This window comes from Glycine max, chromosome 8 (genome assembly GCF_000004515.6).
Source record: "Glycine max cultivar Williams 82 chromosome 8, Glycine_max_v4.0, whole genome shotgun sequence".
NCBI classification, from domain to species: Eukaryota; Viridiplantae; Streptophyta; class Magnoliopsida; order Fabales; family Fabaceae; genus Glycine; species Glycine max.
In genome coordinates this window covers 24,476,773-24,502,364 of record NC_038244.2, presented here as the reverse complement: position 1 = coordinate 24,502,364, position 25,592 = coordinate 24,476,773, and the positions used below count along the sequence as shown (strand labels likewise).

General features: G+C 44.0%; 1 non-coding gene across 1 annotated transcript; it reads right to left on the bottom strand.

Annotated features, from left to right (window-relative positions):
- Positions 1-21,754: 21,754 nt before the first annotated feature.
- On the bottom strand, positions 21,755-21,861 carry LOC113002429 (small nucleolar RNA R71). Its single transcript, XR_003267991.1, has one exon. It is a non-coding gene; the product is annotated as a small nucleolar RNA R71 (small nucleolar RNA).
- Positions 21,862-25,592: the final 3,731 nt, after the last annotated feature.

Here is a 25,592-nt window from a genome sequence, read left to right as displayed (position 1 = left end):
GTGAGGACGAGTAGTCCACTGAAGGTGAGGGTGTGCAACCCTTTGAATGCGAGGGCGTGTAGCCCTCGGAAGAAGAAGACGTGTAGTTCTCTGAAGGCGAGGGCATGTAGCCATCTTAAGGCGAGAGCGTGTAGCCATCTGAAGGCGAGGGCATGTAGCCCTCTAAGGTTGGAGACGTTCAGTCCTCTGAAGACGAGGTCGTGTAGCCCTCTAAAGGCGAGGACGTGTAGTCCTCTGAAGGCAAGGGCGTGTAGCCCTTAGAAGGCGAGGACGTGTAGTCCTCTTAAGGCGAGGGCCTGTTGCCTTCTAAAGGCGAGGACGTGTAGTCCTTTGAAGGCGAGGGCGTGTAGCCTTCTGAAGGCTACGACATGCAGTCCTCTGAAGGCGAGGACGTGTAGGCCTCTTAAGGTGAGGACGTGTAATCCTCTAAAGGCGAGGGCATCCAGCCCTCTAAAGGCGAGGATGTGTAGTCCTCTGAAGGTGAGGGTGGGTAGCCTTCTGAAGGAAAGAAGAGGGCGTGTAGCCCTCTGAAGGAAAGGCGAGGGCGTGTAGCCCTCGTATGGCGATGGTGTGAAGCTCCCTGATGGCGAGGGCATGTAGCCCTCTAAAGGGGAGTGCGTATAGTCCTTTGAAGGGGAGGACATGCAGTCCTCTGGCGGCGAGGACGTGCAGTCCTCAGGTGCCTAGGACGTACAGTCTTCAAGTGCTGAGGACGTGCAGTCCTCTGGTGCTGAGGACGTGTAGCCCTCTGATGGCGAGGGCGTGTAGCCCTATGAAGGAAAGGGCCTGCAACCCTCTGAAGATGAGGGCATGTTGCCCTTTTTAGGGGAGGACGTGTAGTCCTCTATAGGCGAGGGCATGTAGCTCTCTAAAGGGGAGGATGTGTAATCCTCTAAAGGCGAATGCGTGTAGCCCTATGAAGCCGAAGGCATGCAGCCCTTCGAATGCGAGGGCGTGTAGCCCTCTGAAGGTGAGGACGTGTAGTCCTCTGAAGGCGAAGGTGTGCAGCCGTATGAATGCAAGGGTGTTTTGCCCTCGGAAGGCGATCATGTGTAGTCCTCTGAAGGCGAGAGCGTGTAGCCCTCTGAAGGCAAGGCCAGGGTGTCTAGCCTTCTGAAGACGAAGGCATGTCGGCCTCTGAAAGCGAGGATGTGCAGTCCTCTGAAGGTGAGGACGTGCAGCCCTCTAAAGGCGAGGACATGTAGCCCTTTCAAGGCGAGGACTTGTAGTCCTCTAAAGGCGAAGGCCTATAGCCCTCTCGAGGCGAGGACGTGTAGTCTTCAGAAGGCGAGGACGTCTAGCCCTCTAAAGACGAGGACATGTAGTCCTCTGAAGGCGAGGGCATGTAGCCCTCTTAGGCCAGGACATGTAATCCTCTAAAGGTAAGGATGTGTAGTCCTCTGAAGGCAAGGACGTGTAGTCCTCTAAAGGCGAGGACGTGTAATCATCTAAAGGCGAGGACGTGTAGTCCTCTGAAGGCGAGGATGTCTAGCCCTCTTAAGGTTAGGACGTGTAGCCCATGGAAGGTGAGGATGTGTTGTCTTCTGAAGGCTAGGGCGTGTAGCCCTCTGTCATACCCTAATTTCGTCCGGGGACCTTTGCTCGATGACGTGCGACCATTCTTTGGTCCTCGTGAGGTGCTTGGCACCCATCATTAGGCAATTTGTGAAATTCCAGGACATGCCGAAAAACCAAAAAAATATTGATGCACAATCCGTAAGTTTCCGTGACACACCGGAAATCAAATGGAAGCATCGTTGCATAATTAAGTGAGGTTCCGTAACATTCCGTAAGTCAAAAAGGGGATGATTATGTAATCCGCAAGGTTCCGTAACATTACGGAAAGAAAACAAGTATCGTTACGAAATTCGTAAGTTTCCGTAACTTTACGAAAAAAGAATCACCAAAAAATAGCAGAGGGGGGTGTACTTAGTAAAAATGGGGGTGCAAATAGCACCCAGGCCCATTTGGGCCCTCCAGAAGATTCCTCCAGAAGGCGGTTGCTTCTGGAGGAAGCAACCCTGCTCGCCTGGGCGAGCTGAGCTCGCCTGGGCGAGCTGGGCGGCAACCACCTCCCCTATTTTGCTATAAATAGGGGAGGAAAGCAAGAAGGAAGGGGTTCAGCCCCTTTGGCACTTCTCCCTCTTTCGAATTTGCTTGGAAAAATCGTTTCCGTGAAGAAAATCTAAGCCGAGGCGCTTCCGAAACGTTTCCGTAACGTTTTCCGTGAGGAATTTCGCAAAGGTTTCAACCGTTCTTCGACATTCTTCATTCGTTCTTCATCGTTCTTCGATCTTCAACGGGTAAGTACCTCGAACCAAGCTTTTCGATTCATTCTATGTACCCGTAGTGGTCCACATTGTGTTTCGTGCATTTTTATTCTCATTTTGTTTACTTTTTATACCCCCTGTTGACGTGCTTAAGCCATTTTACTTAAGTCATTTCTCGCTTAACTTAAAAATAAAATCAATTTCCACCGAACGTTTGAATTGTATTATCCATTAACTTCGGTTAAAATAAATTCCGACCGTTCGGTCGTGCCGTAACCACGTTGGAAACCAAAAAAGAGGTAAAAATAATATAATAATAAAAAAAACATCTTTTAGTAAAATAAAGCGGAAAATCAATCGGACGTTTTCTCTTTGGGATTTCTCATTCTTAATCGAATTGATTAATAACTAAAGTGAAACTAAGGCTAAAATCAACTCGCCTAGTCAAGCTCGTCCACAAAAATAGGCTTTTGAAGTTTGTCATTTCAATTTCTCACTAAGTAAAATGGATCATTTTTAAGGTCCAAACGCCTTAAGATGATCACCACTTAAGTAAAAAAGAATCATTTGATAAGAAAGAACTACGTAGGTCTGAGTTCCTCATTGAGGATACGTAGGAGCAAAAGCCCCGCTTTTGTCGACCACCCCAAGAGATCGTTAATGGTCCAATGCCTTAACGTTTCTCTCCTTTCAAAAACAAGAGATCGTTAATGGTCCAACGCCTTAACGTTTCTCATCTTTCAAAATCAAAAGACCGTTTAATGGTCCAACACCTTAAATGACCTTTTGTTCAAATAAAAACATATTTTGCAAAAAAACAAAAAAACAAACTTAACCAAACACTTTGTTCCGAAAGAACTACGTAGGTCTGATTTCCTCATCGCAAATTGAGGAATACGTAGGAGCAAAGGGAAACACCCTTGTCGACCACAAAAAGAGAAAAATATAAAAAGGGTATAAAGGATATAGAAATGTAAAAAGGAACATAAAGAATCAAAGTCATGTTTGCACATTCGATTAAAAGGCTGCCGTCCCTTGGGGCGGACGTGTGGGGTGCTAATACCTTCCCCGTGCGTAAATACAACTCCCGAACCTTTCACTAAAAAGTTCGTAGATCGCGTCTTTTCCGGTTTTTCCGACGTTTTCCTCAAATAAACGTTGGTGGCGACTCCGCGCGTATTCCTTTCGTGGAACACGTATCCCGCAAGTCACGCGTCGCCCTCCCGCCGAAGGGTAGGTTGCGACAGTTGGCGACTCCACTGGGGACTGTTTTTAGAGAGTTAGGCCATTTAATTTTGTGCAATGTTTTACCGTGACTTACCCCTTTGTTGGTTTCCTTTCATTATGTTCTTGTATATATAAACTCTTTGTTGCTTTTAGTGCGTTTTAAATGTATGCATGAAGTAAATATTTATTCATTTGATGCACACAAACACCAACACTATTTGCACACACTGTGAGTGAAAAAAGGGCCCTATACCCGGGTTCATGGGAGCATAAGGAGTGGAGGTGAATCTGTGATCATGCTAGGTCTCCGACTTGCTTGATTACAGTGAACCCTCATCTAGAGCTTTTCTCTTTGGAAACCTATTGTTGCTAGTAGTCCCTACTGCTACAATATGTTCTTCAAAAGGGATGATACCTCTAGAAACCATCAAGAGAGATATAACTACCTTGGGGATTATTGCTAAAAGCCTAGTTAGTTCTCTCCCTTATAGGTCCCTTAAATAGGGGCACGAAGCAAACACGCTGCGTGCCATTTTTCACACTGCCATGCATGAGTATCATATACCCTTTTGCTTATGTTCGGTAAATATTGTCATACTGTGCACATTCCCGCATTGTGTCTTTTACATAGGCATTACATATGGGTTCTGTCTTGATCCCTACTGTATACAAACCAACGGAGGGTCCGTGTCGCCTTCTGAAAAACGTGCGTTGGGGCATTCTTCTACCCCTAGACGTCGTATCTAAGAAGGGAACAAATTCCCCGGACCCCCGCTTTTCTAGATTGCATCTGTGTCATATGCATTCCATCATGCATTCATCCATCCCACCCATGATAGATGTCGGAGTTTTGATTCGCACTAGATTTTATTTCACTTTAGTAAAACATGGGATCAAGTCAAAAGCCTTCGCTTAAAAAGAGGTTTTATCAAGTCAAAATCAAGAGCTTAGAGGTCACCAGTTTACGAAAGTTGGGGCAATTAATGGGTCAACTTCCACGGCAAGCCTTCTGCAAAGCCTATGGTAAGCATTTTGGGACCTAGCTAGGGTAGAAGTCTCCATGGAACCAATTGCCTCCCTCGCCCAGTATTATGATCAGCCGTTGAGGTGCTTCATCTTTGGGGACTTCCAGCTATCACCAATGGTGGAAGAATTTGAAGAGATCCTAGGATGTCCTCTAGGGGGAAGGAAACCATACCTCTTCTCAGGGTTCTACCCCTCATTGGCCAGAATTTCTAAAAAAGTCCAAATCTCGGCGCAGGAATTAGACCACCAAAGGCAAGTCGAAAATGGGGTGGTCGGAATACCGAGAAAATATTTGGAGGTAAAAGCAAGAATCTTGGCAGATAAAGGCGAGTGGACCCCATTCATAGATATTCTCACACTGTTGATTTTCGAGGGAGTCCTCTTTCCAAATGTGGATGGGTTGGTGGACCTGGCAGCGATCGACGTTTTTCTCGCCTATCATAGCAAGGAAAGTCCGGTGGTAGCTGTCTTGGCAGATCTGTTTGACACATTTGACCGAAGGTGCGAAAAGAGTAGCGCACGGATCATCTGTTGCTTACCCGCCCTCTGTGTTTGGTTGGTTTCGCACTTGTTCCGACAAGACACAAGACATCCATGTCCGCACCTGAGCCATCGCTCGTGCACTGAAAAGAGGAGAATAGATTGGGACCAGCTCTTGGCCGGGATAGGAGGTAGAACAATCAGTTGGTTCCCCCGATGGAAGGAAGGAAAAGAAGGAGTCCTTTTCTCATGTGGAGGATACCCAAACATTTCGCTGGTAGGAACGAGGGGTTGTATTAACTACAATCCCGCGCTCGCTATAAGACAACTAGGGTACCCCATGAGGGGAGCACCGACGGAAGAAAGCATGTCTCCTTTCCTTGTGAGGGATCTCGGCGCACAAAGTTCCAAGACTATACAAAGAATCCATAAGGCATGGGAAACCCCGTTAAGGAAAGATCAAGAGCTTAGAGGCATTCGTAATGGCATCATTGGTGGGTACCACGAATGGATGAAAGTTCATATACGAGGTTTAGATTGGCTCGCCAAGTTAAAAGTCGTCAGCGAAGAGAGTTTTGAAGCACCGGAAGAGGACGAAGAAGTCCAAACTCTCAAAAGCGAGTTAGGAAAGGCAAAACTTGCCAAGGAGAAGTTCAAGTTGGCCGCTACACACGTTCGGAAGGAGTGTGCCGGGTTACGGGAAGAGAATGCAATTACCGCAAGAGCCCTTGAACAAGAGACCAAGAGGGCTCGCAAGGAAGAGTATGGCCGGAACAAATTTCGCGGAGCTCTATGGGGTAGCAATAGTGAACTCAAGTTGCGAAGGGAAGAAAGGGACCAGTCGCGAGCACATAGCATGGTTCTAAAAGAGGTTCAAGGTCCAAAAGAAGCTTGTCTCAGCGTTTATGCGAGACAGAGACCAACATGTTAGCTATCGTCGCCAAGTGCCAAGAAGAGTTAGGTCTAGCCACGGCCCACGAGCATAGAATCGCGGACGAGTATGCCCAAGTGTATGCGGAAAAAGAGGCTAGAGGAAGGGTGATCGACTCTTTACACCAAGAGGCAACCATGTGGATGGATCGGTTTGCTCTTACCTTGAACGGGAGTCAAGAACTTCCCCGATTGTTAGCCAAGGCCAAGGCAATGGCAGACACCTACTCCACCCCCGAAGAGATTCATGGGCTTCTCGGCTATTGTCAGCATATGATAGACTTAATGGCCCACATAATTAGAAATCGTTAGGAAACTTGTATGGTCTCTCAGACCTTGACTAGATACGACTTCCTTTTTTTTGAAATAAAATGAGTTGGTCCCATGTTTCTACTCCAAAAAGCTTGTGCAAATCAAATCACTCCTACATTTTATCTCTAGCATGCATTGTATGTTGGTCTCGTCCTTTGTCACGGGAAGCCGGAAGGTCCATATCACCTTCTTAATTGTACACATGGGGCACTGCGCCCCCAAATGCGCGAGTAAGAAGAGATAATTTTCCGGGCTCTCGTGTCCGTAAAAGGCATTCATATCATGCATAAGCATCTCTTCATAACATCATAATGGACATATCCTGCATTTGTCCGTTATCATATTCCAGCCTCACATTTTGCATGAGTCATGGCATCATCATGCATATGCGCTCAACAAACTTTTTGATCTGCAAAATTGCATACCATTTGTTTTCATGTTTGCTCATCCTTGCGTTTTCCTCTACAAAACAAAAACAAAGAAGGGGGAAGCGTGAAACTTCACACTACATTCTTAGTTTCATGTGTTAGGAGCCAACCATGTTGGGATCATAAACCCGTTTCACTTAAAAACAAAATAATTGAACATGGTACCTAATGCATGGTTAACTAGGAAATAGTGTTTCTTCGGGCATCTCAATTTCATAATTACATTTTCCGTGCATAAGCTTAAAGTATGCCCGAGTCATTCATCCCTATGAGATGTTGTTGAAGTATTGGCGATCAGAATTTCCATTCCTTGGATTACGGGGTTGAACCAAGCTCAAGCTTTTACAAAAAGGTTCATCAAGTCAAGTTGAAATATGGAAGTAACTATCTTGCAAAAATTGGGGCAAAAGATGAATCGAGTCACATCACTGCTTCGTCTACTGCCAAACATATTTAGGATTGTTGATGTCCTTGTTACTTCCAGTTTCACCTTGACAAAGATGTCATAGACCATGTGGAAAATCTAAATTGATTCAACCCCATATCCTGCACAATACTTCAACTGTACATCATTCGCATACATCCTTGCTTTTCATTGGTTGCATTGCTCATTGCATTCTTTCCTTGAAAAATAAAATAAAATAAAATAAAATGAACTTAATCATTGTTATCAAAAAAAAAAAAAAAAAAAAACATGCTTTACGGCGTCCTCACCGATTTGATGGAGTAGAGGAGATACAAGAGAAGATGAAGGCCGACATGGAGGCCATTAAAGAGAAAATGGCCACAATGATGGAGGCCATGATGAGCGTGAAGAAGATAATGGAAGCCAATGCGGTTGCAATTGCCGCTACCAGCGTTGTTGCTAAGGTGAACCTGATGTCCCCATCCGGCATCAACCAAATGAATCATCCAACCTCAGATATGGTAGGCAAAGATTTGGGAAGTACGGGCAGCCCCCATAATGTACAAATTCAAAACGAGCACGCCTTCCCGCCATATGGCTTGCCTCTCAACTATACGCCACCCAAAGTGGCGTACACTCTCAATAAGAATGTCAATAACTCCACTCCTATACCCATTGAGAGCCAACAACCCCAAACTGATCATGCACATGTCTCTTAAACCGTGGGGGGGACATATGAAATTCCCCACCACAATCTAGCCGACTTCGAGCCTTGCCTCGGATATGCCACGGAAGGGCAAGCAGTTGGTGGTATACCCCTACAAAACCCTTTGGAAGGCCCTCAGTATCACCCACAACTACACCTCTTGCATTCCACGACAAGTAAAAACCCTCATGCTATGGCAAAAATGGGAAAGTTGGATCATCTAGAGGAAAGGCTCAGGGCCATTGAAGGAGGTGAAGATTATGCCTTTGCTAACCTAAAAAAGTTGTTCCTAGAACCCAATATCATCACCCCTCCCAAGTTCAAGGTGCTGGACCTTGACAAGTACAAGGGGACTACTTGTCCCAAGAACCATCTAAAGATGTATTGTCAGAAGATGGGGGAATACGCAAAAGATGAGGAATTGCCAATACATTCCTTCCAAGAAAGTCTTACTGGGGTAGCTGTTACCTGGTACACTAACTTGGAATCTTCCCGAGTCCATTCTTGGAAGGACCTAATGGTTGCCTTTGTTAGGCAGTATCAATACAATTTTGATATGGTTCTGGATAGGATGCAACTACAGAACATTTGCAAAAAGGGGGACGGATCTTTCAAAGAACATGCCCAAAAGGTGGAGGGATCTGGTGGCCCAGGTGGTACCCCCAATGATGGAAAGGGAGACGATGATCGTGATGGTAGACACATTATCGGTACTCTACTATGAAAAGATGGTGGGCTGCGCACCCTCAAAGCTTTGCAGATTTGGTCTTCGCCAGTGAAAGGATCGATGTGGGTCCGGAAAGAGGCAAATTTGATCATCCTACTAGGACGACTGAGAAAACTGGGGCAAATGAAGAGGGTGAGAAAGAGGGAGAAACCCATGCTGTGACTACCATTCCTATACGGCCAAGTTTCCCACCAACCCAACAATGTCATTACTCAGCCAATAACAAACCTCCTCCTTACCCCACCACCCAGTTATCAACAAAGGCCATCCCTAAATCAACCACAAAGTCTGTCTACCGCACTTCCAATGACGAAGACCACCTTTAGCACAAACCAAAAAAAAACACCAACAAAAAGGAATTTTGCAGCAAAAAGCTTGTAGGGTTCACCCCAAATTCCGTTGTCATATGCTAAACTTGATCCCATATCTACTTGATAATTCAATGGTATCCATAACCCTAGCCAAGGTTCATCAACCTCCATTTCTCCGAGAATACGACTCGAACGCAACGTGTGCTTGTCACGGAGAAGCCCCGGGGCGTTCCATTGAGCATTGTAGGGCTCTGAAGTGTAGGGTGCGAGGTCTAATTGATGCTGGCTGAAATTTGAGGAGAATCGTGTGTAAATCCTGACATTGACAAGGGATGCCACACATGGGGCAATTTTGAAAGCTGTTGTTAGATGTCTCTAATGACTCACCAGGATTTTCAACTTTCACCGGAATGTGGGTGTAAGCCATTGGTCTGTTTGCTCAAGCAACCTGCGCTCCTGAGTGTTGACTTCCAAGACCGTTCAATCAGAGATTACTCATCTTGCACGTTGGTGGGGGTGCCGTAAAACAACGAGCAAAGTTCAAAACAAATAAGTTTCAAAATAAAAAATAAAAAGGCATTTGATTGATTGTGTTTTCAAGTAAAAATATAGACGTTCATGTGACCTCATTTTGTCTTTTTAGAGAGAAGTGAGTTATCAAGAATAGTGAGTTATCAAGAATAGGATGTTGGACAAATGGCCTCAGTTACCTTAAGAAAAAGGGGGGTTGAATTAAGATGCAAAGACTATTCCCCAATTGAACTATCAATCTCTCTTTTCGAATTAACAATGCACACAGGGATAACCCTTCCCTTGTGTTCAGGAATCCTCTACAACAAGAGACCCACGGTCTCTTAATCCCTTTTCAGAAATAAGAAGAAGAGAAGAAGAGATCTCTCTTAAAAGAGGTAGATTGTAAAATGAAGATCAATCAAAAATTCCTTATTGAATAAGCAAGTGGTTGACCAAGGAATCTTTTTGAGAGGATAAGACATTTCAGTTCAGAAAAACTCTCGATCTTTCGAGAGGATAAGACTGTTTGGGCAATGAAAACTCTCTTTAAAACATTTGAATGGCCGTTCATAAAACATTTGAATAGATATGTCTCTTGGAAATTGTTTTCTGAAAATCCCCTCTGGTAATCAATTACAAGACTTATGTAATCGATTACAGGTTTTAAAAATTTGAATTAAAACATTTTTTAACTGCTGGTAATCAATTACCAGAGAGCAAATCTCAATTTGAAATGATAGAATTCTTTGGTCAAACCTTTTGTTTGTTTCAATTTGGAAACTTCTTCCTAAAGATTCTAAGAGATCAAACTTGATCATATATCTTGATTTTCTTGGATTCTAGTCTTGAATAAAACTTAGAAGCACTTGATCCTTTAGCATCATCAAGACATCAAAACATCTTGCTTCTACATAGGAGTCATTTGACTTAATCCATCAACTGAAAGATCCTTCAATTATTTCTCGTCCTTGGAAAATTCTTTTTTGCAAGAATCAACTGCTTCTTTCATTCTCCCTTGCTACAAGGTTGTGAAAACAAGACGACGATGGTTACCTCATAGCCCTACACTGGGGCAATGAGGGGCATCGTGCATGAGCCTCAAGTGAACCTAGGGGCAGATTAGAAGTTCTCACTCAATAGGTTCCCAGCTACAAGGTCATGACGAAAGACAACGATTGGTACCTCAAAGCCTTACACTGGGGCAATGAGGGGCACCGTGCATGAGCCTCAAGTGAACATAGGAGCCCATCAACAGTTCTCACCCATCGATGTTTTTAACAAAAAAAAAGGGGGGGACAAACCCTAGGATTTCGATGGATTGATTAAACATCAAATGGCTCCATTGCCGTCACTCCAAAATGGTCAAGTGACTAAATCAAAAAGAACATACACTCTGAGGGAGTTCCCGGAGAGATTTGCAAAAAGATAGGATGAGGTTGCATGAATTATCACCTCTTTCAAAAGGACAGTCAATCTATGTTTTCCAAAAAAAAAAAATCAAAATCAAATCAAAATCAAAATCACAAAATAGGGAAAGAATGTCATGAACATTATACAACTTTCCATTACATTGCATTGTTTCATATGAAGTCCGCATTTACCAAATTTCACGACAAAGGTTGCATGCATATGCATCCCTAAAAATCATGTTAACTGCATAGATTTCCTACATCTAATGTCCAAATCTTGTGGATTTGGGATGACCGGCCCTCTCGATGAGTCGATCTCTTGCTTTCTCATAAGGGTGGACCCTTGGGTACTTGTACCTATCACTTTTAGAGGACTACACGTCCTCGCCAACAGAGGGCTGCACGCCCTCACCTTCAGAGGACTACATGTCCTCGCCTTGAGAGGGCTACACGCCCTCACCTTGGGTACTAGTTACCCTCACCGTTGAGAGGACTACACATCCTCACCATCAGAGGGCTGCACGCCCTCACCTCCAGAGGACTACATGTCCTCGCCTTGAGAGGGCTACACGCCCACACCTTGGGTACTAGTTACCCTCACCGTTGAGAGGACTACACGTCCTCGCCTTGAGAGGACTACATGTCCTCACCACCAGAGGGCTGCACGCCCTCACCTCCAGAGGACTATAAGTCCTCGCCTTGAGAGGGCTACACGCCCTCACCTTGGGTACTAGTTACCCTCACCGTTGAGAGGACTACACGTCCTCGCCTTGAGAGGACTACACGTCCTCACCATCAGAGGGCTGCACACCCTCACCTCCAGAGGACTATAAGTCCTCGCCTTGAGAGGGCTACATGCCCTCACCTTCAGAGGACTACATGTCCTCGCCTTGAGAGGGCTACACGCCCTCACCTTGGGTACTAGTTACCCTCACCGTTGAGAGGACTACGCGTCCTCGCCTTGAGAGGACTACATGTCCTCACCACCAGAGGGCTGCACGCCCTCACCTCCAGAGGACTATAAGTCCTCGCCTTGAGAGGGCTACACGCCCTCACCTTGGGTACTAGTTACCCTCATCGTTGAGAGGACTACGCGTCCTCGCCTTGAGAGGACTACACGTCCTCACCATCAGAGGGCTGCACACCCTCACCTCCAGAGGACTACATGTCCTCGCCTTGAGAGGGCTGCACGCCCTCACCTTGGGTACTAGTTACCCTCACCGTCAGAGGACTACACGTCCTCGCCTTGAGAGGACTACACGTCCTCACCATGAGAGGGCTACACGCCCTCACCTTGGGTACTAGTTACCCTCACCGTTGAGAGGACTACACGTCCTCGCCTTGAGAGGACTACACGTCCTCACCATCAGAGGGCTGCACACCCTCACCTCCAGAGGACTACATGTCCTCGCCTTGAGAGGGCTGCACGCCATCACCTTGGGTACTAGTTACCCTCACCGTCAGAGGACTACACGTCCTCGCCTTGAGAGGACTACACGTCCTCACCATCAGAGGGCTGCACGCCCTTACCTCCAGAGGACTACATGTCCTCGCCTTGAGAGGGCTACACGCCCTCACCTTGGGTACTAGTTACCCTCACCGTCAGAGGACTACACGTCCTCGCCTTGAGAGGACTACACGTCCTCACCACCAGAGGGCTGCACGCCCTCACCTCCAGAGGACTATAAGTCCTCGCCTTGAGAGGGCTACACGCCCTCACCTTGGGTACTAGTTACCTTCACCTTCAGAGGACTACACGTCCTCGCCTTCAAAGGGTCATGTACCTTCAACTTCAGAGGACTACACGTCCTCGCCGTCAAAGGGTCATGTGCCTTCACTTTTGTAGGGCTACACGCCCTCACCTTCAGAGGACTACACGTCCTCACCTTTAGAGGACTACACGTCCTCGCCATCAGAGGACTACATGTTCCCCATTTTCAAAGGGGGGCATGCCCTCACCTTTAGAGGACTACACATCCTCGCCAACAGAGGGCTGCACGCCCTCACCTCCAAAGGACTACACATCCTCGCCTTGAGAGGGCTGCACGCCTTCACCTTTAGAGGGCTACGTGTCCTCATTTTCAGTGTGCTCGACATCCACACCTTAAAAGAATTTAAGGTCCTCTGCCCTTAAATGCTTAACCGAGACTTGCACTTCTGGTTAAGGGGCCAGTAGTTTCCTTTTAACGGTTCCTGGGCCACCCCCTGATATTGGAGGAGGGCCAACTGTGCGAGCACAACCAGAGAGGGAGGCTATTACACAGCTACTATGCATACTGGGGCAAGATTTCACCCATGCCGCTGCAAAGAGACGAGTGCGGATCATGCGCACCAACATGACCACTCTTACATAGATGACATTGCTACTTAGCAATATTCTGCCCAGCGACCGCAATGCCAATCTCCCCCTGCAAAAGTATCAGTTGGTCTGTGTCGTCCCGACATGGGTAAGTATGCATATGGTTCAACTGATTTCTGATACCATCTATTGTTTGCAGGGATCGCACCCACAAGACACCCAGTGGACCCGGAAAAGTCCAACAGGGCCCTGGGGTTTCCAGCTCTGGTTACGGGCCTCTATCAATCCTACAGGGTGCCCGTACCCCCCCGGCAAGGTCACGTCATCATAGATAAGTATGCACCTCCCCCAACTGATTTCTGATGTCATCTATTGTTTGCAGGGATTGTGCCCGCAAGACACCTAGTGGACCCGAAGAAGGCCAACAGTGTCTTGGAGTTGCCAGCTCTAAATACGGGTCTCTATCAGTTCAAGGGAGTGCCTGTTGCCCCAAGCAGGGTCATCAGGCCCCCCCTACCAATCGAGTTTTCATCTAGAAGTGCTGCGTCTCCAGGCAGGCGCAGGGCGAAACACCACAGCAGCCTGGGGATGGCCGGCAGCGGGCAACAGACGCACCGCCATCACCTCTAGAGTTCACCTCAGCTCATCCACAAAAAGGTTAGAGCGTTGCTTACGACCCATGGCCGACCAATAAGCGACCAAGTCCAAAGCCAAAGGTAAGCAAAGTACTAGGTCAGTGACCGACAAGTCATAAGGCGTCCAGCTAAAGACGTTAAAGAAGCGCTACTAGGAGGCAACCTAGTACCTTTTGAATCTATGCTTGTTATTTGATCACTTTTTATAGTAGGACGCACCTAGTTGCTCATGATCCTGGGGATTTAAATAAAACAAGCGCAAGCTCGGAAGGTAGTCATACCTCACAAAATATATATATGTATGTTTAGGTAGCAAGATACCTTAGATATGCATGTATGTAGCAAAAAGATACCTCACAAAATATATATATGTATGTTTAGGTAGCAAGATACCTTAGATATGCATGTATGTAGCAAAAAGATACCTCACAAAATATATATATGTATGTTTAGGTAGCAAGATACCTTGGATATGCATGTATACAGCAAAAATACCTTACAAAACATATATATGTATGTTTAGGTAGCAAGATACCTTGCATATGCATGTATATAGCAAAAATACCTCGCAAAAATATACACATGTTTAGGTAGCAAAATACCTCATGAAAAAAAAGAAGAAAAAAAAACAAACAAGAAAAAGAAATAAACAAATGATAATGATAAAAAAAAGAAGGAGAAAAAAGAAAAAATAAGTTGTCAAGCTGAAAAACCAACATGCTTTTGAAAAGAGATGACTTCCAACTTTTCTTTGGAAAAATTCACTGATCATAACTAGTTTTTGAAAAAATGTGTATACACCTGAAGGGTGAATGCTGTGAAGATTTTCCCAGACGCCCGAAATGGACTCGGATGAATGCACAAATTGATAAAAGAACATATTTTGGAAACCTTGGGTTGATCTAAAATAGAGGAAACGAATCCTGAGCCCTAGCATCACATGACCATAAAAATTTGACACTTGAGTGTCCACATAGGTGCATGCATGACCAGTTTTGCATAAAGTTTCCAAATCATCATTTTTGCATTTGTGTCATGGAAATAATGTGGGGCATCCCTTTTATCCTTGAGCCAAACCAAACCCCGACATGTATCATGTCTAGCCATTCTACAAACCTTGAGCCAAAATTCTGACTCACCATAATCCTTACCCTCGGAAGCAAAAAGGAAGAGAAGGAAAATTTCCAATCAAAGAGAAAGCAAAAAAAAAAGAAAAGAAAGGAAATTCCCAATCAAAGAGTGGGAGAAAGCAAAAAGAAGAGAAAGAAGATTCCCAATCAAAGAATGGGAGAAAGAAAAAAAAAAAGAAAAGGAGGAAAGAAAGCTCCTGATCAAGGATCGAAAGAAAACAGAAGAAATGTGCAGAGAGGTCTTTGGACCGGACAATATCTGAACAATACAGAATTGTCACCAAATGAACAAAAAAGGAAGGAAAGGAAACCACGACCTAAAATGGTCTTCTCCCTTTAATTACCAACCAAAATCCCGTGCGCTAGCGACCCTTTTTTCTCGCCCCGCACTAAACAAAAAAAAAAAACAAACAGAAAAGGAAAAGCCAACAAAAAATCAAAAACCAAAAACACACAAAAGCCGAAAGAAGAAACCACCAAAAGAACCCATTCCCAAGGGAAGCCCTATTGATCCATGATCACGCATGTAATTTTTGATTTGATAGGAAATAATTTGCAAAGTCAAGTCATGACATATCTATGGTTCGGAATTAGGATAAAACACTTACCTGTGCGAGATTGATACACTTTGAGTGATTTTCTTCTATTTTTGTCGAACCCGGTGTTTCCTCTAAATGGTCATTTAGAAACGAAATGCTAACATCCAAAATCTCATTTATGGTTATGGGGGATCCCATCGGCGGACTCTCCTTCCCCGGTAGACGCATTGTTTTTCACTCAAAAAAAAAAGGGGCATATGCTGCTCTAAATCAGTTGGAATATTTGTCTCTTTGCTAAAGCATGTTTGCATTTTAGCGAAGAAAACACCGAGACTTTTTCAAGTCTCACAAGTTATCCAGAACTACGTAGGTCTGAGTTCCTCATTGGAGGATACGTAGGAGCAAGAGCCTCGCTTTTGTCGACCACACCGCCTTTTGTTGCCATGACTCAAGAGCTGGTAGCCCGCGGAGATACCTTACGGTTATCCGCACCCTTTTTGTCATCCAGAGGCGGCGGGCCCGATGACAAGCAGAGACCAAGTTTGGTCATTCTGCACCCATGATACGCGGAGATACCTTACGGTTATCCGCACCTTTTTGTCATCCAGAGGCGGCGGGCCCGATGACAAGCAGAGACCAAGTTTGGTCATTCTGCACCCATGATACGCGGAGATACCTTACGGTTATCCGCACCTTTTTGTCATCCAGAGGCGGCGGGCCCGATGACAAGCAGAGACCAAGTTTGGTCATTCTGCACCCATGATACGCGGAGATACCTTATGGTTATTCGCACCCTTTTGTCATCCAGAGGCGGCGGGCCCGATGACAAGCAGAGACCAAGTTTGGTCATTCTGCACCCATGATACGCGGAGATACCTTACGGTTATCCGCACCTTTTTGTCATCCAGAGGCGGCGGGCCCGATGACAAGCAGAGACCAAGTTTGGTCATTCTGCACCCATGATACGCGGAGATACCTTACGGTTATCCGCACCTTTTTGTCATCCAGAGGCGGCGGGCCCGATGACAAGCAGAGACCAAGTTTGGTCATTCTGCCCCGATGATACGCGGAGATACCTTATGGTTATTCGCACCCTTTTGTCATCCAGAGGCGGCGGGCCCGATGACAAGCAGAGACCAAGTTTGGTCATTCTGCACCCATGATACGCGGAGATACCTTACGGTTATTCGCACCCTTGTATCATCCAGAGGCGGCGGGCCCGATGATACGCGGAGATACCTTACGGTTATTCGCACCCTTTTGTCATCCAGAGGCGGCGGGCCCGATGACAAGCAGAGACCAAGTTTGGTCATTCTGCACCCTTGTATCATCCAGAGGCGGCGGGCCCGATGATACGCGGAAATACCCGAGTGGTTATCCGTACAAACATTCTTTTGCTATCTGTAAGACAGAACGCTTGATAGCATGCAGAGACTGACATAGTCTTCTGCACCTTTTGTTCCTCCGGGAACAACAAGTCATTTACATGCGGAAATTTCACGGTCGCCCGCGACTCTCGTCAACCGGGAGGAGCCAAACTAGTGTCATACACTAATTTTCGGGGACCTTTGCTTGATGACATGCGACCATTCTTTGGTCCTTGTGAGGTGCTTGGCACCCATCATTAGGCAATTTGTGAAATTTTGGGAACAACAAGTCATTTGCATGTGGAGATTTTATGGTCACCCGCGACTCTCGCCAAATCGAGAGGAACGAAATTAGTGTCTTATCTTTACTTTCCTTTTATCTCCAATAAAAGACAAGTAAAGAGGGGCAACTGTCATACCCTAATTTCGTCCGGGGACCTTTGCTCGATGACGTGCGACCATTCTTTGGTCCTCGTGAGGTGCTTGGCACCCATCATTAGGCAATTTGTGAAATTCCAGGACATGCCGAAAAACCAAAAAAATATTGATGCACAATCCGTAAGTTTCCGTGACACACCGGAAATCAAATGGAAGCATCGTTGCATAATTAAGTGAGGTTCCGTAACATTCCGTAAGTCAAAAAGGGGATGATTATGTAATCCGCAAGGTTCCGTAACATTACGGAAAGAAAACAAGTATCGTTACGAAATTCGTAAGTTTCCGTAACTTTACGAAAAAAGAATCACCAAAAAATAGCAGAGGGGGGTGTACTTAGTAAAAATGGGGGTGCAAATAGCACCCAGGCCCATTTGGGCCCTCCAGAAGATTCCTCCAGAAGGCGGTTGCTTCTGGAGGAAGCAACCCTGCTCGCCTGGGCGAGCTGAGCTCGCCTGGGCGAGCTGGGCGGCAACCACCTCCCCTATTTTGCTATAAATAGGGGAGGAAAGCAAGAAGGAAGGGGTTCAGCCCCTTTGGCACTTCTCCCTCTTTCGAATTTGCTTGGAAAAATCGTTTCCGTGAAGAAAATCTAAGCCGAGGCGCTTCCGAAACGTTTCCGTAACGTTTTTCGTGAGGAATTTCGCAAAGGTTTCAACCGTTCTTCGACATTCTTCATTCGTTCTTCATCGTTCTTCGATCTTCAACGGGTAAGTACCTCGAACCAAGCTTTTCGATTCATTCTATGTACCCGTAGTGGTCCACATTGTGTTTCGTGCATTTTTATTCTCGTTTTGTTTACTTTTTATACCCCCTGTTGACGTGCTTAAGCCATTTTACTTAAGTCATTTCTCGCTTAACTTAAAAATAAAATCAATTTCCACCGAACGTTTGAATTGTATTATCCATTAACTTCGGTTAAAATAAATTCCGACCGTTCGGTCGTGCCGTAACCACGTTGGAAACCAAAAAAGAGGTAAAAATAATATAATAATCAAAAAAACATCTTTTAGTAAAATAAAGCGGAAAATCAATCGGACGTTTTCTCTTTGGGATTTCTCATTCTTAATCGAATTGATTAATAACTAAAGTGAAACTAAGGCTAAAATCAACTCGCCTAGTCAAGCTCGTCCACAAAAATAGGCTTTTGAAGTTTGTCATTTCAATTTCTCACTAAGTAAAATGGATCATTTTTAAGGTCCAAACGCCTTAAGATGATCACCACTTAAGTAAAAAAGAATCATTTGATAAGAAAGAACTACGTAGGTCTGAGTTCCTCATTGAGGATACGTAGGAGCAAAAGCCCCGCTTTTGTCGACCACCCCAAGAGATCGTTAATGGTCCAATGCCTTAACGTTTCTCTCCTTTCAAAAACAAGAGATCGTTAATGGTCCAACGCCTTAACGTTTCTCATCTTTCAAAATCAAAAGACCGTTTAATGGTCCAACACCTTAAATGACCTTTTGTTCAAATAAAAACATATTTTGCAAAAAAACAAAAAAACAAACTTAACCAAACACTTTGTTCCGAAAGAACTACGTAGGTCTGATTTCCTCATCGCAAATTGAGGAATACGTAGGAGCAAAGGGAAACACCCTTGTCGACCACAAAAAGAGAAAAATATAAAAAGGGTATAAAGGACATAGAAATGTAAAAAGGAACATAAAGAATCAAAGTCATGTCTGATTTCCTTATTTTTTCTTAATATGCACTTATTCCCCATTGCTCCTCTATCCCTTTGGGATTTAGCCACTTATTCCATATTTTTCCATACCTTGTCCTTGGCCCCATTACAACCTTAAAAGACCTTTTGATCCTCATGTGCTTGTGTTTATGGGTTGATTGTCAATTTTAGAATCTTGCCAAGTTTATGTGGTGTTTGCTTTCATGGGTGCTTTGAGGGTAAATAGTAGCCTAGACACTTGAGAGATAGAGTGTATATCTTGTGAGGCTTTATCACTTTTCATTCTTGAGCTGATTAACTATTTTGCCATGATTGGGTTGCTTGGATGATTTTCATGAATGTCTTGACTTTTTGGATCTCCTTATGTTAGATGTTACCCATTCCTTTCATTCCTTGATGTTCATTGAGAAATATGTGAATGTTTTTGTTTGTCTCCCTTTGATATCCTTGGGCTTTGTTCTTTGTTTCATTTTGCCCAGGAGTGCAAAAGGCTAAGTATGGGGGGTTTTGATGTGCCATCATTTTCTTCTATTTTCTAAACCCTTTTTGCACCATTTTAATTACTGATTGGTCTTAATTGTCAATTAATCAGGCAGTTTTATTATTTGGGCTCATTTAGCTAATTTGATGTTTTTAATCTAATTTCAGGAATTAATGAAACATTGGGCTTAATCCGGATTTTGGTTATGGACTTGAAGAGGGCAAATAAAGCAGCGCTTACCTTAGTTAATTTCTAATTAGGAAATTTCGCAATTTTATTTTATGTTGTTCAGTGTTTATTTCGTTTTGGGCCAGAGTATTGTAATAGGGCCCAGTGACTTTGAGTGACTCTTTTTAAATAGCTGCCTTGGGATTCGTGCAGGGCATCCTGTTATGCTATTTTCACTATTCAGAGCTTTGGTTTTAGGTTTTCACGTTTTTCTGTTCCCTTGTTACAATTTTCGTTCTTAATGCAAATTTCCGTTTTCTGCTTCTAATTACGAGTTCATTCGTGCTTCTTCTTCTACTTTCATTTACCTTTCTGTTCATTTACGTTTCTGTTTCATGTTTCATTTGCGTTTTCTGTTTGAATCCATGGAAGGCTAGATTTTCTGGTGTTGTTTCCTTTTGAGGACGAAGCCCAACTCTCTTTGAGGTTTCGCTTGTAATGTGGTTTCCTGGCAGTTTCCCTTCACCAGTTATCCCAATTTCGTGAATATTAATCAGTGCACGCTTCGTGTTCGATTAATTGCCTCTGAGCCTAACTTGCGTTCATGCTTAATGGACGAAGGGCTAACTGGTGTATGTGGTGCCTAATCACGTATTGAAAACCCTAAGTTGATTTTCGCTTAGAAAATTGAAATAGGGTTGGATTAAGTGGTTGACTGTTAGGGACGAATTCTCCATAACCCAGGATAAGAGAATGGCTTCTGAATCAGAGGAAACAACCCGTTTTTAATATTAGTAGTTTCGTATTCCAGTTTACTTGTTCTGCTCTTTAATTACCAAACAACCAAACCCCCCCCCCCCCAATCGTTACTGTTACTGCAAGTATATTATGAACATTTGGTTTGTCACTGCTCGTTGGGAAACGACCTAGGATCACTTCCTAGTTACTGCATTTTCATGTTTATTTGATTCGGGTACGGCCTCGATCAAATTTGGCGCCGTTGCCGGGGAGCAGTGTCCAAAGGTTCATAATAGCTAGCTAGTGTTGTGTGTTTAATCCTTTCGTGTTTTATGTTTAAATTGTTAGTATTATGTTAGTACGTGTGTTAGTGTTGTTTAGTGTCCTGGTATTTTGCTTAATGTGTGTTCTGTTTCAGTTTTCCCATTAAGCGTTTCCCCTGTTTCAGTCTTGGGTGTTTCGCTGTGAAGATTGTGCTTGCGGCAAAAACAGAGTAGTAGTAGAAATCAATTAGAGACGGATTTTAGCGACCACCCATGCTGAATTATTTGAGATTTTTTGTTTTAGTAGCTAGGGTTGTTATTTTTGGCTGAATTTTTTTGTGGTAACTTCTTTTAATCCATATTTTGTGAGAAAAATAGCTAGAGCCTTTAGTTTGGTCAGATTTGAAAGTTCCAAAAAACTAGCAAATTTTGTGTTTGTCAAAACTTCAAACGGTCATAACTTTTGCTCCGGTTATCAGAATCGCAATTATTATATATGCATTTGGGGTTGAAAAAAATTTCCTACGCCGTGGCAGACTTCCATAGGCCGGCTGAGGTCTCCATCGTCCAAAAAAACCGATTCTGTCAAAAGTTTTTTATTTTTCAAGTTTTATTCACTTATTTTTCTTAACCTACCAATTTTAGCTTTCATAGTTAGACTTTGAATTTTTGTCTGAAATTTTTTGTGCTATCTTCTCATCATTTTATAAGGTTGCTCACAAAATTTCATAGATTAGTTAGGCATCATTTTATACCTTTTGATCATTCTGAGCATTCCATAACTGGTGAATCTGTGCATTCTGTTATTGGTGATTTTGAACATCCTGATCTTGAGCATTATAATTTTGAGCATTCTGATTCTGAGCATTCTGATTTTGCACATTCTGAGAACATGGCACAACCTCCACCTCGTCAGAGGACTCTAAGGGAAATGGCTGCACCTGATTTCACCTATGAAAGCTTGTGCATCCAATACCCTGATGAGGATGTCCCATATGTTCTTAAAACTGGACTGATTCATTTGCTTCCAAAGTTTCATGGCCTTGCAGGTGAAGACCCGCACAAACATTTGAAAGAATTTCACATTGTCTGCTCCACCATGAAACCCCCAGATGTCCAAGAGGATCACATATTTCTGAAGGCTTTTCCTCATTCATTAGAGGGAGTGGCAAAGGACTGGCTGTATTACCTTGCTCCAAGGTCCATCACGAGCTGGGATGACCTTAAGAGAGTATTCTTAGAAAAAAATTTCCCTGCTTCCAAGACCACAGCCATCAGGAAGGATATCTCAGGTATTAGACAACTCAGTGGAGAGAGCCTGTATGAGTACTGGGAGAGATTTAAGAAACTATGTGCCAGTTGCCCCCACCATCAGATTTCAGAACAGCTTCTTCTCCAATATTTTTATGAAGGACTCAGTAATATGGAGAGAAGTATGATAGATGCTGCCAGTGGTGGAGCCCTTGGAGACATGACTCCTGCTGAAGCCAGAAATTTAATTGAGAAGATGGCCTCCAACTCCCAGCAGTTTAGCACCAGAAATGATGCCATAGTCATTAGAGGAGTGCATGAGGTAGCTACAAACCCATCTGCATCATCTGAAACTAAGAAGCTTGAAGGCAATCTGGATGCATTGGTTAACTTGGTAACCCAGCTGGCCTTGAATCAGAAATCTGTACCTGTCGCAAGGGTTTGTGGTTTGTGCTCCTCTACTGACCACCAAACAGACCTTTGCCCTTCCATGCAGCAACCTGGAGCAATTAAGCAGCCTGAAGCTTATGCTGCAAATATTTACAATAGACCTCCTCAACCTCAGCCGCAAAATCAACCACAACAAAGCAATTATGACCTCTCCAGCAATAGATACAACCCTGGATGGAGGAATCACCCTAACCTTAGATGGTCCAGCCCTCAGCAACAACGACAGCAGCCTGCTCCTTCCTTCCAAAATGCTGTTGGCCCAAGCAGACCATACATTCCTCCACCAATCCAACAACAGCAACAACCCCAGAAACAGCCAACAGTTGAGGCCCCTCCACAACCTTCCCTCGAAGAACTTGTGAGGCAAATGACTATGCAAAACATGCAGTTTCAGCAAGAGACCAGAGCCTCCATTCAGAGCTTAACCAATTAGATGGGACAATTGGCTACCCAATTGAATCAACAACAGTCCCAGAATTCAGACAAGCTGCCTTCTCAAGCTGTCCAAAATCCCAAAAATGTCAGTGCCATTTCATTGAGGTCGGGAAAGCAGTGTCAAGGACCTCAACCCGTAGCACCTTCCTCATCTGCAAATGAACCTGCCAAACTTCACTCTACTCCAGAAAAAGGTGATGACAAAAATTTACCTAACAATTTCTGTGCAGGTGAATCTTCTTCCACAGGTAATTCTGATTTGCAGAAGCAGCACATTCCCCCTCTTCCATTCCCTCCAAGAGCAGTTTCCAACAAAAAAATGGAAGAGGCAGAGAAAGAGATCTTGGAAACGTTTAGAAAAGTAGAGGTAAACATACCTCTGTTGGATGCAATAAAGCAAATTCCAAGATATGCCAAATTCTTGAAGGAGCTGTGCACTAATAAGCGGAAGCTTAAAGGAAGTAAACGAATTAGCATGGGCAGAAATGTCTCTGCATTGATTGGTAAATCTGTTCCTCAAATTCCTGAAAAATGCAAAGATCCAGGTACATTCAGCATACCTTGTATTATAGGGAATAGTAAGTTTGACAATGCCATGCTAGATTTAGGAGCCTCTGTTAGTGTTATGCCTCTGTCAATTTTTAATTCTCTATCTCTAGGTCCCTTGCAGTCAACTGATGTCGTAATTCATTTAGCTAATAGAAGTGTTGCCTATCCTGTTGGTTTCATAGAAGATGTCTTAGTTAGAGTTGGTGAACTGATTTTCCCTGTTGATTTTTATATCTTGAATATGGAAGATGGATTTTCTCAAGGATCAGCTCCCATCATTCTAGGCAGACCGTTTATGAAAACTGCTAGAACTAAGATAGATGTATATGCAGGCACACTATCCATGGAATTTGGTGATATAACTGTTCATTTTAATATTCTGGATGCTATGAAATACCCATCTGAAGATCTTTCTGTATTTCGTGCTGAAATAATTGACCATGTTGTTTATGAATACATGACTGATCTTTATTCTAATCTGCATGCTTCTCACTCTTCATGCATTGAGTCTGAAATTGTACTTGATCATATGTCTGAATTTGATGCTGAGAGTGAATCTGAGAGTGATATTGATTGCATGTATGGTGGTTGTGTTTTACCTCTCGAGATTGATTTTATAGAGTCAGATAGGACTAACCATGTTTCAGGAAGTACACATACCTCTGACTTTCATTACGAGGTAAAGGTTGAGAAACCATCTCCTTCTACCACTGTCCAGCCGACCACACCAGAATTGAAGCCTCTGCCATCAAATTTAAAATACGCTTACTTGGATGATAGCAAGAGTTTTCCAGTTATTATATCTGCCTCCCTTGCTGATGAGCAAGAGGAGAAGTTGTTGTCAGTTCTCAAGAAGCATAAGAAGGCTATAGGCTGGACCCTGGCGGACATTCCTGGTATTAGCCCATCCACATGTATGCATCGAATAAATTTAGAGGATGGAGCTAAACCAGTAAGACAGCCACAGAGAAGACTCAACCCGATGATTCTTGATGTAGTGAAGAAGGAGATAACCAAGCTTTTGCAAGCTGGAACCATTTATCCTATCTCCGACAGCCAATGGGTGAGTCTCGTCCAGGTAGTCCCGAAAAAGACTGGCCTCATAGTGATCAGAAATGAGAAGGAGGAGCTGATTCCTACTCGGGTGCAGAACAGTTGGAGAGTCTGCATTGACTATAGGAGGCTGAACCAGGTTACCAAAAAGGACCATTTTCCCCTGCCATTCATTGACCAGATGCTTGAACGCCTGGCAGGTAAATCCCACTACTGTTTCCTTGATGGTTTTTCTGGTTATATGCAAATTACTATTGCTCGTGAGGATCAGGAAAAGACCACATTCACCTGCCCCTTTGGCACTTTTGCCTACAGGAGGATGCCTTTCGGCCTGTGCAATGCCCCTGGTACCTTCCAGCGGTGCATGATTAGTATTTTCAGTGATTTTTTAAAAAATTGCATAGAGGTGTTTATGGATGATTTCACTGTATATGGATCCTCTTTTGATGGTTGTTTGAATAGTTTGGAAAAAGTTTTGAATAGATGCATTGAAACTAACCTTGTTCTAAATTTTGAAAAATGTCATTTTATGGTTGAGCAAGGTATAGTTTTAGGCCACATTATTTCCAATAAGGGTACTGAAGTAGATCCTGCAAAAATTTCTGTTATTTCACAATTGCCTTACCCCTCTTGTGTGCGAGAGGTGCGATCTTTTCTTGGTCATGCAGGATTCTACAGGCGCTTTATAAGGGATTTTAGCAAAGTAGCCCTTCCACTGTCCAACTTGTTGCAAAAGGAGGTGGAGTTTGACTTTAATGACAGATGCAAAGAGGCTTTTGATTGCCTCAAAAGAGCATTGACTACCACCCCCATCATCCAGGCACCCGATTGGACAGCCCCTTTTGAGCTTATGTGTGATGCATCAAATTATGCATTGGGGGCTGTCCTTGCTCAAAAAATTGATAAATTGCCCAGGGTGATATATTATGCTTCTAGGACTTTAGATGCTGCCTAAGCAAATTATACTACTACTGAGAAAGAGCTTCTAACCATAGTTTTTGCTCTTGAAAAATTTCGATCTTATTTGCTTGGTACTCGCATTATTGTTTATACTGACCATGCAGCTCTAAAGTACTTGTTGAAGAAGGCTGATTCTAAACCTAGGTTGATCCGATGGATGCTCTGGCTCCAAGAGTTTGACTTGGAGATCCGTGATAGGAGCGGAGCACAAAATCTAGTTGCTAATCATTTGAGTCGGATCGAACGTGTCTCTGATGCAGATTCACCTATTCGGGATGATTTCCCGGATGATCATTTGTATATATTGTATAGTATTTCTGACTCTCTTTCTACTCCCTGGTTTGCTAACATTGCCAATTATTTAGTTGCCTCTGTTTTTCCTCCCTTAGCATCTAAGGCCCAAAAAGATA